We start from the raw sequence: 17307 nt of genomic DNA, 5'->3' as shown, positions 1-17307 counted from the left end.
AGGGGGCCACTGGGGGTCATTCATTACACCGTGAGGGCCCCTTACACAGTATAATGACTCCCAGTGCCCCCCATTTAGTATAATGATCCCCATTGACCCTCCATTTAGTATAATGACCACCAGAGCCCCCATTAAATATAATGACCCCGAGTGCCCCCTCCATACAGTATAACCCCAGTGTGGGGGCGACTGGGGGTCGATATTCTGAATGGAGGGCCACTGTGGGGTCATTATACTGTGAGGGCCCTTTACATAGTATAATGACCCCCAGTGTCCCCCATTTAGTATAATGATCCCCAATGACCCTCCATTCAGTATAATGACCCCCAGAGCCCCCTCCATACAGTATTCCCCCAGTGTGGGGGCTACTGGGGGTCATTATTCTGAAGGGGGGCGACTGGGGGTTATTATTCTGAATGCAAGGCCACTGGGGGTCATTATACAGTGGGGGGGGGGATTGGGGGTTCATTATACTGTGTGAAGGGCCACTAGTGGTCATTATACTGTATAGGGGCCACTGGGGGTCATTATACCGTGTGGGAGCCACAGGGGGACATGTAAATGTAAAAAAATGCCTCATGGGGGCCCACTGGGATTTATCGCCCAAGGGCCCACATGAACCTGGAGCCGGCCCTGCAGGCTGGTATACCTCAAATGGAAGGCTCTAGGGTGGCTAACAGTAGCATGGAAGGCCAGGAAATATTGGTTTACAATCCACTGAATAATGGGAGCAGTGGCATGGAAGGCCATGACTTTAGTCCTAAAGTAAATGACTAGACATCAGGTATTCTCCAGAGAATTTTCTGAGCACGAGTATCCACATTTACATTGGATGGGCACACTTTCCAGTACTCCCTCCCTCTTTAAGCCTGCCAGCAAAGGTCACGCCCATGCTTTAAAGAGGCTCTGTCACCCGGTTTCAAGCCTACCCTACCAGGCATATATCCTGGTGGGGCCGATGACGCAGACAAAACCCACACCTTTATTTCTCATGTATGGCCGAAAAAGCAACATTAAAAAAATATGCAAATGAGGAATTCTAGCACTGGGAGGCGGGCTTATGCCTTCCGAGCACTGCTTCTGTGACGCCCCCGTTCCTTGCAAATGACGGCCTTCTGCACCTAATCACACCCACATGTGCATTGATTGACAGCGCTGGCCAGTATCTCCTGCAAAATAAAACCTATTTGAGGGTCCAAGTACAGACCAGCTTCCCCAGAGAACTTTGTTGTCATCTAACGTTGTCCTCTTGCACCAGTGTTGACATGGGGTAAAAACAAAGGTCACTTCATCATGCCCAGGAACACAATTTTGTTCCCACCAGTCCAGTTCAATTACATTTTCGCAGCCAAGGGAACAAACAATCTCAACTCAGTACCAAACCGGGCATTCAGGCCCAGTACAGTGCCGTAATCCAGGTGATCATAATCATTGTGGCTTATCACAACGGCATCTATTTTGGGAAGCTGCTCTATAGTGCACGGTGGCCCTCGAAACTGTTTGGGACCTGCAAAGCTAAACGGAGAGGCCCTCTCACTGAAGACGGGATCAGTAAGAAATACCAAATCATCCATTTCCACCATGACAGACGCATGGCCCAGCCAAGTGATCCTTATGCCATTTGCTGTTTTGCCAGTAAGCTCAGGGTGCTGTACAAAATAGGGTTCAATAACAGGAAGTTCCCGGTCAAGTTCCTAAAAAGAAAAAAAGATTCACATATTTAAACATATTCAAAATGATGCAAAACATCACATCTAAAATACTATAAAATACTAAAATACAAGACATAAGATTAGGGCCAAAATGGAGATATTTCTGAAGACAGGAGAAATAATCTTTAAATTAACACTTTTGTCTAAAAAATGAAAAATATTGCTTAGCTCTAATTTCTTCAAAAAACTAGGGGGTCTAAAAACTCACTACACCCTACCTAGATAAATACCATAGGGGGTCTAGTTTTAAAAATGGGGTCATTTATGGGGGTTTTCTATTGTTTTGGTAGCTCAATGCCATTATAAGTGTGCAATGGGGACTAAACCATTTTCAAGTAAATTTTGTGTTCTGAAAGCCACTGGGTGCTCCTTTATGTTAGGGCCCTGCCGTTTGTCAAGACACAAGATTAGGGCCACAATGGGGATATTTCTGAGGACAGGAGAAATGGGGTGATACATTTTGAGGTGTACTTCTTCATTTTCATGTGCCTTGTAGAAAAAAAACTGTCTTTAAATTGACACTTGCGTAAAAAAAGGAAATTTTTATTTTTTATCACCTTCTTAGAGATAATTTATTTAAAAGACTAGGTGGTCAAATAACTCATCACACCCTTAGATGAATACGTTAAGGGGTTTAGTATTCAAAATGGGGTCACTTTTGGGGGTGTTATATTAGTCTGACACTTATAAGCCTCTGCAAACTTGGCTTGTTGCAGGAAAAAATATGTATTTCAAATTTTTTTTAATTAATGTTGAAATGGTAAGTCTCCTAAATTAAAAAAAAATTAAAAGTTTTTTGCAAGTGCAGCCAAAATAAAGTAAAGATGTGGAAATATATTTCTGATAAAAATATTGAATAGTATTTATGTATGTACGGTGTTCTGCCCATTTTGTGCATAATAAATGTGTGTAATGTGCTGTAAAGGTTATACTGAAATGTTATGTTTGACGTTGCTGCCATCTAGTGGTCAAAGTTAGTTTCTACTTCGCCAGAACTTTACAGGAAGTGTATTGTCAGAGGCAGTAACCTTTAACCTGGAACTGTATTTCCTCCATTTCAGCACTGCTCCTGGATCTTGCAGGCTGCATGCAGAGGAGCTCTTGATCTATTCCTGGACTAATGATGGAATTGTCTGTGAGTACTCTCACTGATGGAGTGAGGCTGCTGTATTATGTTTAATGTATTGACACATATGTTTTGTTTATGTTTATATTGTAGTTTTACAAAGTTATTCAGAAAAGAGAATACATACAGATCTGATGTCTCACGTTTCTTGACTTCTGAATTATTGTTAAGCTGTCTGACTAGTGTTATACAACAGTTCAATAACGCGAAGCAGAACAGTAAAAAGACAACCCACGTGGCGGTCTGGAATAAACTGAGACGCCATGAGCATGAGTCTAAGATCAGGAACAAAGTACCAGGCTGATGCCACGCTCAGGGCCGGCCTTTGGGGTGTGCGGGCTGTGCGGCCGCACAGGGCGCCATAGTAACAGGGGCGCTGGGCGGCCGACAGCTCGCAATGTAATCTGCGGCAGGCGAGGCTGTACTTGTGTTCTCCTTCGTGGCGCCCCCTCCATCTCCCCCTCCCCTGTGTCTGACCTGCCTGCTGCCCCCGCCGCTGCCAATAAGAAGAGGCAGGAGGAGGAGGGGAGGGGCTGTGGCCACTGCGCCACCAATGAAGAAAACTGACCTGAAATAAAAATACAGGAGGCGGGTGCTGGAATCAAATAGCCGGCACCCGACCTCTGTGACAGGGAGCTGCGATCAGCTGCAGTTGAGTTAACTCTTCAGGTGTGGTACAGCAGCTGATCGCAGCTCCCTGTCACAGAGGTCGGGTGCCGGCTATTTGATTCCGGCACCCGCCTCCTGTATTTGTATAAGAAACGTTGGTGGCACAGTGCGCCCCCCCCCAAACACCCCAGTATAAGAAACATAATTGGTGGCTCAGTGCGCCCCCCCCCCGTATAACAAACGTTGGTGGCACAGTGCCCCCCCCCCCCCCAGTATAAGAAACATTGGTGCGGTGGCTCAGTGGGAAGTGCCAATGAGGTTTAAAAAATAATTTAAAAAAATTAACTCACCTCCTTCAGTTGATCGCGTAGCTGCCGGTCTTTCTTCAGGACCTGTGGTGACGTCACTGAGCTCATCACATGACCCATTACCATGGTGATGGATCATGTGATGAGCACAGTGATGTCACCACAGGTCCTTTGACAGGTCATAAAGAAAGAACAGAAGACGAACAATTGGAGGAGGTGAGTTAATTATTTTTTTATTTTTTAACCCTCATTGGCACTGCCCACTGCGCCACCAATGTTTATTATATTGAGGGGGGGGGCGCACTGCGCCACCAATGTTTATTATATTGAGGGGGGGCGCACTGCGCCACCAATGTTTATTATATTGAGGGGGGGCGCACTGCGCCACCAATGTTTATTATACTGGGGTGTTGGGGGGGCGCACTGCGCCACCAATGTTTATTATATTGAGGGGGCGCACTGCGCCAATGTTTATTATACTGGGGTGTTGGAGGGGCGCACTGCGCCACCAATGTTTATTATACTGGGGTGTTGGGGGGCGCACTGCGCCACCAATGTTTATTATACTGGGGTGTTGGGGGGGGCGCACTGCGCCACCAATGTTTATTATATTGAGGGGGGCGCACTGCGCCAATGTTTATTATACTGGGGTGTTGGGGGGCGCACTGCGCCACCAATGTTTATTATACTGGGGTGTTGGGGGGGGGGGCGCACTGTGCCACCAATGTTTATTATATTGGGGGGGCGCACTGCGCAAATGTTTATTATACTGGGGTGTTGGGGGGGGGGCGCACTGCGCCACCAATGTTTATTATACTGGGGTGTTGGGGGGGGGGCGCACTGCGCCACCAATGTTTATTATACTGGGGTGTTGGGGGGGGGGGCGCACTGTGCCACCAATGTTTATTATATTGGGGGGGGCGCACTGCGCACAACGATGGGTTAGGGAAATTTCACAGCAGAGTGCGCATGCGCTGGGAGCCTCGCCGGCGGTTAGGGTAGGGAAAAATTATGGGCCAGTGCACAGGTGTGGTGATTGGATGGATGTTCTCAGCAGGACACCGGCCGACACTGCGCATGCGCTGGGAGCCTCACCAGCGGTTAGGGTAGGGAAAAAGCACTGGCCCGTACGTAATTTTTCTCTTCCCTAACCGCTGGTGAGGCTCCCGGTGCATGCGCAGTGTCGGCCAGTGTTCAGCTGAGAACATCCATCCGATCACTGCGCCTGCGCACTGGCCCATAGTTTTTCCCTACCCTAACCGCCGACGAGACTCCTGGCGCATGCGCACTCTGCTGTGAAACTTCCCTAACCTGACGTTGTGTGCCTGCGCGGCGCTGCACACCTCCTCACGTCATGTCCGGTGCGACCGGAAGTGACGAGGGTAGGGAAATCTCACGAAGTAGGGAAGTATGACATTACACCGGCCTTTGGGGTGTGTGGGCTGGTAACTACTTGGTTGGATAGTCAGCCAGCCTATGCCATGATGCCAGCAACAAGCACAGTTTTTTTTTTTTGTTTTTTTTTAGCGCCACAAGGTTAGCTCGCACAGGGCGCCTGGACACCTAAGGCCGGCCCTGGCCACGCTACCGCCAACACAGCAAGGCAGGGAGAACATTCCCAGCAAGACGATGTAAAGTCGCATGTGTCCAGAACTTCACGGGCTAGCAAGATGTCCTCAGCAAGTTCCTCAGCAGTTAGAGCTCGTGCCAAGGCAGAAGCTGCCCGCGTCCAGCTACAGTACGATGATGCAGGAGTTAGCAGCAAAGAAAGCTGCCATAGCACAAGAGACAGCAGCTAGGGAAGCTGCCATAGCACAAGAAGAAGCGGTTTTAGAATCAAAATTGCTCATCCTGCAGCGACAGACTGCAGTTGCAGTTGCTGAAGCAGAGGCCGCTGCCTACATGGGAACAAGTCGGTCAGGAAGTGAAAAATCATATAAAGACTCAGAGGTTCCAGAAAAACCTCTATTCTCTGCAGATTGTACAAGTGAGTACGTCCAGAACCTTACTGATGCACATACAAAGGAACAGTCTCTTAAACCTGAAGCAAAGGAATTCAGGCTGAGATCAACATACCCCTGAGCAGGCCCAATCAACCTCATGAGATCAGCGGCTGCCAGCAAACCAAGAAGGAAGCACCAGAAACCCCTAAGAACAAAAAACAAGTGTTCCCATCACCTCAACCTAAAGATTATATACGCGAACAACAATGTGCAGTGGATGTCACCAAATATCTCATCCGCAAAGAAATGGTTAGCTCAGGCTTTCTCCAATTTGATGACTGTCCTGAAAACTATTGGGCATGGAAATCTTCCTTTCTGAATGCCACTGAAGGTCTGAACTTATCACCAGCAGAAATGCCTAATTTAATGATAAAATGGCTTGGTACTGAGTCAGCAGAGCATGCTAAGAGGATGAGAAGAGCAAACCTGTTCAACCCTGCAGCAGGACTCAACATGACCTGGAGAAGACTAGAAGAAACGTATGGATCCCCAGAGGTAATAGAAGGAGCACTGTTGAAAAAACTTGAAGTCTTTCCCAAGGTGGGCTACAGAGACAACGTGCGGCTACAAGAACTAAGTGATCTTCTACTAGAGATAGAATATGCCAGAGGATGGCTACTTGCAAGGACTTTCGTATCTAGATACAGCTAGAGGCACTAATCCCATAGTAGAGAAACTACCCTCAAATCTGCAAGACAAGTGGATGTCTGTAGGAGGTAAATTCAAAGAAGATTATGGAGTCGCTTTTCCCCCTTTCTCTGTGTTTTCTAGGTTTGTCCGACAGCAAGCGAAAAACCGAAGTGATCCCAGTTTCGCCTTCACCACCAGCGGCAATCAATCACACAGACCTGAGAGACCTCACAGACCTCACGGTAGGACCTATGTATCCACACACAAAACAGCTGTACCTTCAGAAGTCACAGACTGCCAAAGCACCCACAAGGTACACACCATAGAAAACCCTGATAGGCATTGTCCAATACACAAAAAACCACATCCACTAAAGAAATGCAAAGGCTTTAGAAGCAAACCCATTGCAGAGCGGATGTCCTTCCTTAAACAAAACGGCATCTGTTTCAAGTGCTGCGGATCTACTTATCACATTGCCAAAGACTGCAAAATACCAGTAGAATGTACAGAATGTGGCAGTGAGAGACACATTGCAGCTTTGCACCCTGGCCCTGCTCCTGCCCCACTAGAGACTGTAGAACCCAGGAAAGATCAGGGCAGGGAGCAACAAGAGACCCCACTCTCCTCTGTAATGTCTAATTGCACCGAAGTATGTGGACAAGGCAAGAGTGCACGATCATGCTCTAAAATCTGTCTAGTGACTGTGTATCCCACTGGCAAGAGAGAAAGGGCAGTGAAAATGTATGCAGTGCTAGATGAACAGAGCAACAGATCCCTTGCAAAGTCAGATTTCTTTGATATCTTTAACCTTAAGGCAAGTGCAGTTCCATACACTCTAAGGACATGTGCAGGGACAATTGAAACCACAGGGAGAAGAGCTACTGACTTTACCATTGAATCCTTCAATAAGAAAGTGCGGTTCCCACTTCCTACCCTAATAGAGTGTGGCATGATACCTGACGACAAAACTGAGATTCCATCTCCAGAAGTAGCTCATCACCATCCTCACCTCCGCTCAATTGCTCACCTTATCCCCGTTGTTGAGCCAGATGTTTCTATCCTTCTACTTCTTGGAAGAGACATCCTTCAGGTACACAAGGTACGCCAGCAAATCAATGGACCTTATAATGCCCCCTATGCACAGAGACTGGATCTGGGGTGGGTCATTGTAGGAGAAGTTTGCCTGGGGACAGTGCACCAGCCTGACAACATTAGCACTTTGAAGACGTCTGTGTTAACAAATGGACGCACATCCCTTCTCTGTCCCTGTCACAACAACTTCATTGTCAAGGAAAACTTTGGCAGGTCAACACAACACTGTGACTCTTCTACACTATATGGTAAAGAAGAAGTCAATTACAACATTGAGACGGACAATCTAGGGATAACAGTATTTCAGAAAACTAAAGATGATGATAAACAGGCCCTCTCTATAGAGGATCAGATCTTCTTGCAGATTATGGATAAAGAGGCTTACCAAGATGACAATCACAGTTGGGTGGCCCCTCTCCCCTTTCGCACACCCAGACGTGTTCTGCCTAGTAACAGGGAGCAAGCCATGAAGCGTTTGCATTCACTCAGCAAAACACTGCAGAGAAAGCCAGAAGTGAAAAGAGATTTCACTGAATTCATTAAGGGGATGCTAGACAATGATCACGCTGAAGTTGCAGGACCACTTGAGACAGACAGGGAACACTGGTATCTACCAATGTTTGGTGTTTACCATCCGCACAAACCTAACCAAATCAGAATAGTTTTTGATTCCAGCGCAGAGTATAAAGGAGTCTCTTTAAATGACGTACTGTTGAGTGGCCCTGACCTAAACAATACTTTGCTAGGTGTCCTCATGCGCTTCAGAAAAGAGCCCGTTGCTTTCACAGCAGATGTGCAACAAATGTTTTATTGCTTTCTTGTCAGAGAAGACCACAGAGACTTTCTACGTTTTCTCTGGTACAAAGACAAAGAAATTGTCGAGTACAGAATGAAAGTGCACGTATTTGGCAATAGCCCCTCTCCTGCCGTCGCTATATACTGCATGCAAAATGCGGCCCAGAAAAATGCAGAGTGCTATGGACAAGAAGCCAAACACTTTGTATTGAGACATTTCTATGTAGATGATGGACTCGCTTCTGCTAGCACACCTGAAGATGCAATATCCATCCTTAGTAAAGCAAAACAAATGCTGGCAGAATCCAATCTGCGTCTTCATAAAATCGCTTCCAACAGCCAAAAAGTAATGGAAGCCTTCACTGTAGCAGACAGAGCTAAGGACCTTAAATATCTTTGCCTAGGTACAGACGCCCTTCCCTTGCAGAAAAGCCTAGGCCTAAGTTGGGATCTAGAAAATAATAGTTTTGCTTTCAGAGTTTCCTCAGAGGAAAAGCCTTTTACACGTAGGGGTATTCTATCCACCGTAAATAGCCTCTATGATCCCCTAGGGTTTGTATCACCTGTGACTATAAGAGTTAGGCTGGGTTCACACGAGCGTGTCCGGATTAGTTCCGGATGCGTCCCGGTGTGTTGCGGCAAACCCGCGCGAGTAGGAATGCAATTGCAGTCAGTTTTGACTGCGATTGCGTTCCGATGTTCAGTTTTTATCGTGCGTGTGCAATGTGTTTTGCACGCGCGTGATAAAAAACCGACTGTGGTACCCAGACCCGAACTTCTTCACAGAAGTTCAGGTTTGGGTTCGGTGTTGTGTAGATGTTATTATTTTCCCTTATAACATGGTTATAAGGGAAAATAATAGCATTCTGAATACAGAATGCTTAGTAGGTGATCAGTTGAGGGTTAAAAAAAATAAAAAAAATTAACTCACCTTCTCCGTTTGTTCGCGTAAGTCCCGGTCTCTTCTTTACTTCTCAAAAGATGAACTATGGGCTAAAGGACCTTTGATGACGTCAGATCACATGCTCCAATCACAGGGTCCATCACCGCGGTGATGTACCATGTGATTGGAGCATGTGATCTGACGTCGCCAAAGGTCCTTTAGCCCATAGTTCATCTTTTTAAAGAACTGAAGACCGGGAGAACTACGCGAACAAGAGGAGAAGGTGAGTTAATTTTTTTTATTTTTTAACCCTCAATTGATCACCTACTAAGCATTCTGTATTCAGAATGCTATTATTTTCCCTTATAACCATGTTATAAGGGAAAATAATACAGTGTATAGACTGTCACCTAGCAACCGTGCGTGAAAATCGCACCGCATCCGCACTTGCTTGCGGATGCATGCGATTTTCACGCAACCCCATTCACTTCTATGGGGCCTGCGTTGCGTGAAAAACGCAGAATATAGAGCATGCTGCGATTTTCACGCAACGCATAAGTGATGCGTGAAAATCATCGCTCATCTGAACAGCCCCATTGAAATGAATGGGTCCAGATTCAGTGCGGGTGCAATGCGTTCACCTACCTCATTGCACCGGCGCGGAAATCTCGCCCGTGTGAACGCAGCCTTAAGGTCTTAGTTCGGGAACTGTCATCTGGGAAAAGTGAATGGGATGCATTGCTTCCACGAGAGAGACTAAGTGAGTGGGTTCAATGGACAGAATCCTTGCAAGCGTTAGAGCACCTAAAGATAGACAGATGCTATGTGCCCGTATCTCTATCATCAGCTTGCAGGAAAGAACTATGCATCTTCTCAGACGCATCCACCACAGCTATAGGTGCAGTAAATGTGTGTCATGTTGGATTTGTCATGGGAAAGTCCAAATTAAGCCCAAAACCACACTATTCCTCGTTTAGAGTTGTGTGCTGCCGTACTTGCAGTCGAAATGTCTGAGCTAATCACAGATGAACTAGACACTGATTTTGATGCTGTGAAATTCTTCACTGATAGCGAGACTGTCCTAGGGTACATTTGCAACACCACTAGGAGGTTCTATCTGTATGTCTCCAACAGAGTGAACAGAATCAGGCAGTCTACACACCCAGATCAGTGGTTCTATGTATCTACAGAGCAAAACCCTGCAGATTATGCCACTAGGCCTACTCAAGCAGCATGCCTTCAGAACTCTATATGGTTCTCAGGCCCATCCTTTCTGTACCAACCACACTGTGAGGATATAGACACTGCTAATGTTTTTCCTCTCATAGAGCCCGAAGCTGACCCTGAAATTACAAGCTTCAGCACCAGAGCTTCTGAAGCCACACTTCACTCACATTGCTTTGATAGATTGTCTTGCTGAAAGATATTAGTTAAGACCCTAGCCAGACTCATCCATGTCGCTAAAACCTTCCAGAGGGAAACCAGCAGCAATCAGGTCAGAAGGTGGGGAAGTTTCCATGAACAGGTCAATCTAGAAGAACTTGCTCAGGCAAAGTCGGTTATAATCTCTTCTGTTCAAAACAAACATTTCCAGAAGGAAATTGACTGCATCAAAAAACAAAAGACATTCCTAAAACTAAGCCGTCTTAGGAAGCTTAGCCTCTTTTTAGACAAAAATGGGTTGTTGAGAGTAGGTGGACGTTTGTCTCTTGCAGGACTTTCAGAGGAAGAGAAACAGCCTGTCATTATACCTTATGATCACCACATTGCGACACTGCTTCTTAGGTACTATCATGAACAAGTAGTTCACCAAGGGCGACACATCACAGAGGGTGCAATTAGATCCGCAGGTTTCTGGATTCTTGGTGGCAAACGCTTGGTATCAGCTGTTATACACAAATGCGTCATCTGTCGCAAGCCGCGAGGAAGGTTACAAAGTCAAAAGATGGCAGAGCTACCAGAGGACAGAGTAATTGCTCAACCACCTTTCACCAATGTGGGCTTAGATGTATTTGGTCCGTGGTCTGTTTTAACCCGCCGCACTAGAGGAGGCAGCGCAGACAGTAAACGATGGGCAGTCCTTTTCACTTGTTTGTACACATAGAGCTACTTGAAACCATGTCAACATCAAGCTTTATTAATGCCTTGAGGAGATTCTTCTCAATTCGTGGCCCAGCAAAACTGCTCCGTTCTGACAGAGGAACAAACTTTGTAGGAGCCTGCAAGGAACTTAACATTTGTGCCAGCGAATCACAATTGCAAGACTTTCTCCAAGACAGAGGATATACATGGGTCTTTAATCCTCCACACTCTTCACACATGGGTGGTGTCTGGGAGAGACTTATAGGTATTGCCATGCGAATCTTGGACGCTATGTTGCTACAAACCAAAACTGCTCACTTGACCCATGAGACTTTAAGCACCTTTATGGCAGAGGTTACAGCTATTATGAATGCCAGGCCTATAGTTCCTGTGTCCTCAGACCCAGATACACCTATGGTCCTTACCCCAGCAATGTTATTGACTCAAAAAGCGAACTCTTTGTCTGCTCCATCCGGAACCATAAGTACAACACAAGTTCATGCGAAACAATGGAAGCAAGTACAATGTTTGGCAGACACCTTTTGGAAGAGATGGAAGAGGGAGTATCTGTCAAATCTTCAACACCGTAGGAAATGGACTGAGGATCGCCCAAATGTAAAAGTGGGTGATGTTGTTCTGTTGAAAGACAGCCAAGAGAGCAGGAACGAGTGGCCTGTAGGACTTATTGTCAATGCTCTACCAAGCAGGGATGGCAAGGTTAGGAAGGTGGAGGTCAAGATTGCAAAGAATGGGACTTCCAAAATCTATTTTAGACCTATAACTGACATTATAGTTTTAGTTTCCGATTAGCTAGGATTCCATTCCTGTTTATATGTTTTTTCTGCATTGCAGTAGTTATTTAGGTAGTGACATAATAAATTATGCCAGACAGGGAGTGTTCTGCCCATTTTGTGCATAATAAATGTGTGTAATGTGCTGTAAAGGTTATACTGAAATGTTATGTTTGACGTTGCTGTGGTCCGCAGCACGGGCACGGGCAGCACACATTCGTGTGCAAGAGGCCTAGCAGTAGGTGAGCAGAGTTTTCCAGAAAGGGACTCTTTTTGTAACTGCTGTTCACAGATAAGGGAACATTCACACACAGCAGATTTTGTTGAAGAATTTTCCGTGATTGAAAATCTGTTCTATTCACCTAAATGAGGCTTGCAGATCCATGTGCTTTACACCTAATTCTAATGAACGGAACTGATTTTCAGTTGCTGAAAATTCTGCAACAAGATCTTCTGCATATGGAAAAAAAAACTAAAACTAAAATTCTGACACCCACCTGGGTGAGGAGAGAGGGTGGGTGGGGCAATTTAATATTTTCTTTCTTTCTTTCTTTCATTCTTTCTCTCCCTCTCTCTGCCCCTACAGATGTCAATCTCCTGATGGCCGTCACGATGGATGCAAGAAAACGCAACTACCGGTAAGGCTACATTCCCACTTGCGGTAGCAGGGTCCAGCAGGTTGCTCCGGAGGGGGAACAGCCTGCCGGATTCGTGCTAATGCTAGCCCACCATGCTGCTGGAAGTCTGCTCTGGCCCCATTCACTATAACGAGGGCGGGCTGGAGGTCTAGCAAACAAGGAACAACCTGCAGGACCCTGCTACCGCAAGTGGGAAAGGAGTCTAATTATATATATATTTTTTTTACACATCACCATATTCTGACCCCAAAACGTTTTTTTATAGTTATATCTAGCTGTGTGGAGGCTCATTTTTTGCAGGCCGATCTGTAGTTTTTATTGATACCAGTTTTTAATATATATATATATATATATATATATATATATATATATATATATATATATATATATATATATATATATATATATATATATATATATATACAGGTGAAACTCGAAAAATTTGAATATCGTGCAAACGTTAGAATTTTGTGAAAAGGTTCACTATTCTAGGCTCAAAGTGTCACTCTCTAGTCAGCTAATTAATCCATATCCCCTGAGCAAATTTTTACTTTTTTATGATTTTTAGCTCATGTTTGAGGCTACAAGACCCTTTTTTTATTTTTATTCTGTACCATCGTGTTTCGTATATATCCATGATGGTACTAGAATTGCTCATTTCTTATGTTGGCCTGCCACCTGGCATAATAGAAGTCTATAGCCTTCCGTGGTGCATTCCATCATGGTCCATGGTAGCGGATTCCATAACAGGATTCTTTTGATAACGCGAACCTTGTGCTCCGAATTTGAAAACACAAGTTTGCGCAACACTATTCAACACACATCAGGTCCTCCTTAGGGCTCACGCACTGTCTGTGTCCGTTCCGTTCCAGAAATTACTCGGTGTACATTCGGTTTCCGTATGTCCGTTCCGCAACAATATAGAACATATCCTGTTATTGTCCGTTTACAGACATGGATAGTACTGTTCTATTACACTTTGCAAAATACAGAATGCAAATGGCCGCCATCCGTATTTTTTGCAGATCCGTTTTTTGAGGACCGCAAAATACATACGGTTGTGTGCATGAGCCCTGACTCCTCAGAAGTGTAGTTTCTTTACTTTGACCTCTCCCTCCTGAGCCGCTGGCAGGCTGTGCCATCCCCCAATGCTCCTTTCTGTTGCTTCTGCTCCCTCTATCCAAAGACTGGACCTTTTGTGCCCTCAGTGCTCCTCTGACACAGAATTACCAATTCATATCTCCCCATCACCCAAAGAGCCCTGCCAAATAGTGTCCCTCCTGTGCACTGCCCCTCTTGCCGGTGCCCAAAAAACCCCAACAACTTTAGTCTGGAAAAAAATTATAAAGACCCCATGTTGTAGGTGGGTCCAAATTAGAAAAAGGTAGGTAGGGTCAATAAAAGTAGTCGGGGACAGTAAACCATTAACCATGATAACACTGCTGATAGCAAGAAACTGCGCGTGTAAAATCTGTATCAGAAATTGGCATGCTGCGAACTTAAAATGTCCACTTTGCTGGGGGGCGTGGCCTGAGAGCGCATGGAGTAGGTCGCACCGCACTGAGCTCCTGCAGACATCCTGATTTTAGATTGGTAGCAACCCCCTATATCGCTGATCCTTGCCTACCTGGTGGTTGAGAGGTGACAGGAGAGTGTGGTGTTGAACTTCTGAGACCCGACATGCCTAGGAAGTCTGGTAAAGTGCCGCGCTGTGACAGGCCAGAGGAGAGCCGGCATGGCGCCGAGGAAGAAGGGGGGCCGGCCTTACAGCCCAAGATGAGACAGACGGCCGCCGCAAAGCTGAGCAGGTTTGCTCGCACGGATAGTGCTGGGGGAGACTGGGCTGAAGAGAGGGAGATGGACGCTCAGGTTTCCTCTGGACAAGAGGATGAATCCACCGACGGGGAGGCCCTAGATGCGGTGAATTGGCCGCCATTAACCCCTGCACGGCCGGCAAAAGTCGCGGTAGGCCCCAAAGTTGTAGATGAGGCTGAGCCTACTTTAAAAGATATCATGGCCGCTGTGGCCAGTTGTAACAGCACACTGAAGGTGCTTACAGTTCAGGTTGGCAGTCTGAGGTCTGACGTGTCTTTAATTAGGCATGACCTACATAAAATCACAGAACGCACCTCTGAATTGGAGAAGAGGGTGTCCACTATTGAGGACGTTATCCAGCCTTTACAAATGGCGGCAAAAACATCTGCTAAAGATATAGCGGCGTTATACGCCAAAACAGACGACCTGGAGAACAGGTCCAGAAGGAATAACCTGCGGATTGTGGGTATGCCAGAGAAGACGGAGGGGGATAATGCCACCGAATTTGTGGAAAAATGGCTGCACCAACTATTTCATGGAAAAGGTCTATCCTCATTATATGCGGTGGAGCGGGCGCACAGAGTCCCCATGCGGCCGCTTCCGCCTGGCAGACCTCCACGTCCCATACTGGCGAAGATACTCCATTTTAAAGACCGGGACACTATCCTGCGGCAATCTAGGGACAATGAGGAGATGGTCCTGAATGGGGCTAAAGTGTCCATATTTCCGGATTATTCCAATGAAGTACAGCGGAGGCGAAGTAGATTTATGGATATAAAGAAAAGGCTGAGAGCTCTACAAGTCCAGTACGCTATGCTGTTTCCTGCTAAACTGCGTGTGGTGGCATTGGGATCCACCAGATTTTTTGAAGATCCGGAGGAGGCGACGCAGTGGCTGGACGTCCACGAGCGACAATTGAGAAGTGGAGCCCTGGACACTTGAAGGAGGCAGATATACGTTTCTTATGTTCAAGTTATATATGCATTTGCACTCTAGGATTGCTTTAAATGTTGCACCAGTTAGGGAGTGTATTATGTAATGCTACCAAATGGTAGTTCCTGAGGAGGGAGCAGGCGGTAATGATTGTAAAATGTATTTCTCAGAAGTGGGGAGGACTCTCTACCTGAGGAAAAGTGTTATAAATTGTTATGCTTATTGTAGGTTGAAGGGCAGGTTGCTCTCGGATTGCCCTGTTTTAATGTGGGAAGTGGATACTGAGGGTAAATGTATCCCCAGCTACAGTAATCTGAGTACGAGAGGGAGGGAGGGGGGTGGGAGGGCAGGGAAAAGGTTGGGGGGAAGGGTTAAGGTCTTGAACTATGAGCGAGTGTTATCTGAGTGGGTTGTGAGATTCAAATATGGTTTAAAGTTTTACCATGTCACAGGCGATTAGAATCTTAAGTTGGAATGTGAGAGGGATGGCTGATGCACGGAAAAGACAGTGTATTTTTCAGTATCTGGGGCGGTTCCAGCCGGCTATATGTTGCCTTCAGGAAACGCATTTGACAGGAGAAAACTTACACTGGATGAATAAAAATTGGGTGATCCATGCGTTACACTCAACTCATTCCTCTCATTCTAGAGGTGTAAGTATGATTGTGCATAATAGTATCAGGTATGAACATTTGCAGGAGTGTGTGGATGCTGAGGGCAGGTATGTGTGTGTTGTGTGTAAGGTGGATGGAATACAGGTGGTGCTGGTGTCTGTGTATGTACCTCCACCGTTTGCTTCTCCGTTAATAAGAGAGATCATGGGCTTTGTGGCGGACTTCCCTGGGTTGCCGTGGCTGTTGGTAGGGGACTTTAATTGCACGATGAATGACTCCCTAGATAGATGCCGGGTGGAGGGAACAGGTGGTTCACCGGGGAGTGCGGCTCTCAGGAATATTTTGGGTGAGGTAGGAGTACAAGATGTATGGAGATTGCGTAACCCAGATAAGCGTGAATATTCATGTAGATCCGCTACACACCATTCGCTATCGCGTATAGATCTGGCCCTTGTTAACGACATAATGCTACCACTAGTTAGGGATGTTGTTTATCATCCTCGGTCGTTGTCTGACCATTCCCTGGTGCAGATTGATTTGTGTCTGGGGGTGCTCAGACAGGGACCGAGGCTGTGGAAGTGTAATCCTCATTGGTTGAATGTGTTGGGTGACCTATCTGGGATCTCTCTGGAAATTAAGGAATTTTTTGATATCAATACAGGGTCGGCTTCGATACCAGGTGTATGGGACGCCATGAAAGCATTTCTGAGGGGAGTTCTGATGAAAGAAATCAACAAGCATAAATCCAGGACCAGAGAGGCGGATGTCAAGGCACATGTACTAGTGGCTGAGGCTGAGAGAGAGTTTGGTAGATCCCCCACCATGGCTAGTAGTGAGGCGCTGGAGGTAGCTCAGGAGCAGTTGAGATGTCATCTGGTCCAGGCCGCAGATAGAAAGAGAAGCTTTTATCGTCAGAGATCTTTTGAGGAAGGAGAGAAGGTGGGTCATTTGTTGTCAGTGGTCTCACAGGCACAGAGAGGCTCCTCTTGTATTCAGGAGTTGAGAGATGACATGGGGAACAGTTGTCAGGACACAAAAGGAATATTAGGAATGTTAAAAAGCTTTTATGTATCTCTATATACTTCCACTGGATCTAGTTCTGATGAGGCCCTGAAGGATTTCCTAGAGGAGGCGCAGTTATCAGTGCTGTCAGAAGAAGATAGAGAGAGGCTAGAGAAGCCGATTACACTCGAGGAACTGGAAGCTGCACTTGGGGACATGGCAAGTGGTAAGGCCCCTGGAGCTGACGGTCTCCCAGTAGAGATATACAAAAAGC

The 17307-nt window shown here is 46.2% G+C and overlaps 1 pseudogene; it reads right to left on the bottom strand.

Annotated features, from left to right (window-relative positions):
• Window positions 1-1125: 1125 nt before the first annotated feature.
• LOC120984459 lies at window positions 1126-13917 on the bottom strand (annotated as a pseudogene).
• Between the last annotated feature and the right edge of the window lie 3390 nt (window positions 13918-17307).

The sequence above is a fragment of the Bufo bufo genome, unplaced genomic scaffold (assembly GCF_905171765.1).
Source record: "Bufo bufo unplaced genomic scaffold, aBufBuf1.1, whole genome shotgun sequence".
Taxonomy (NCBI): domain Eukaryota; kingdom Metazoa; phylum Chordata; class Amphibia; order Anura; family Bufonidae; genus Bufo; species Bufo bufo.
The sequence above is the reverse complement of the archived record's forward strand: the minus strand, read 5'-3'. Positions and strand labels throughout refer to the sequence as shown.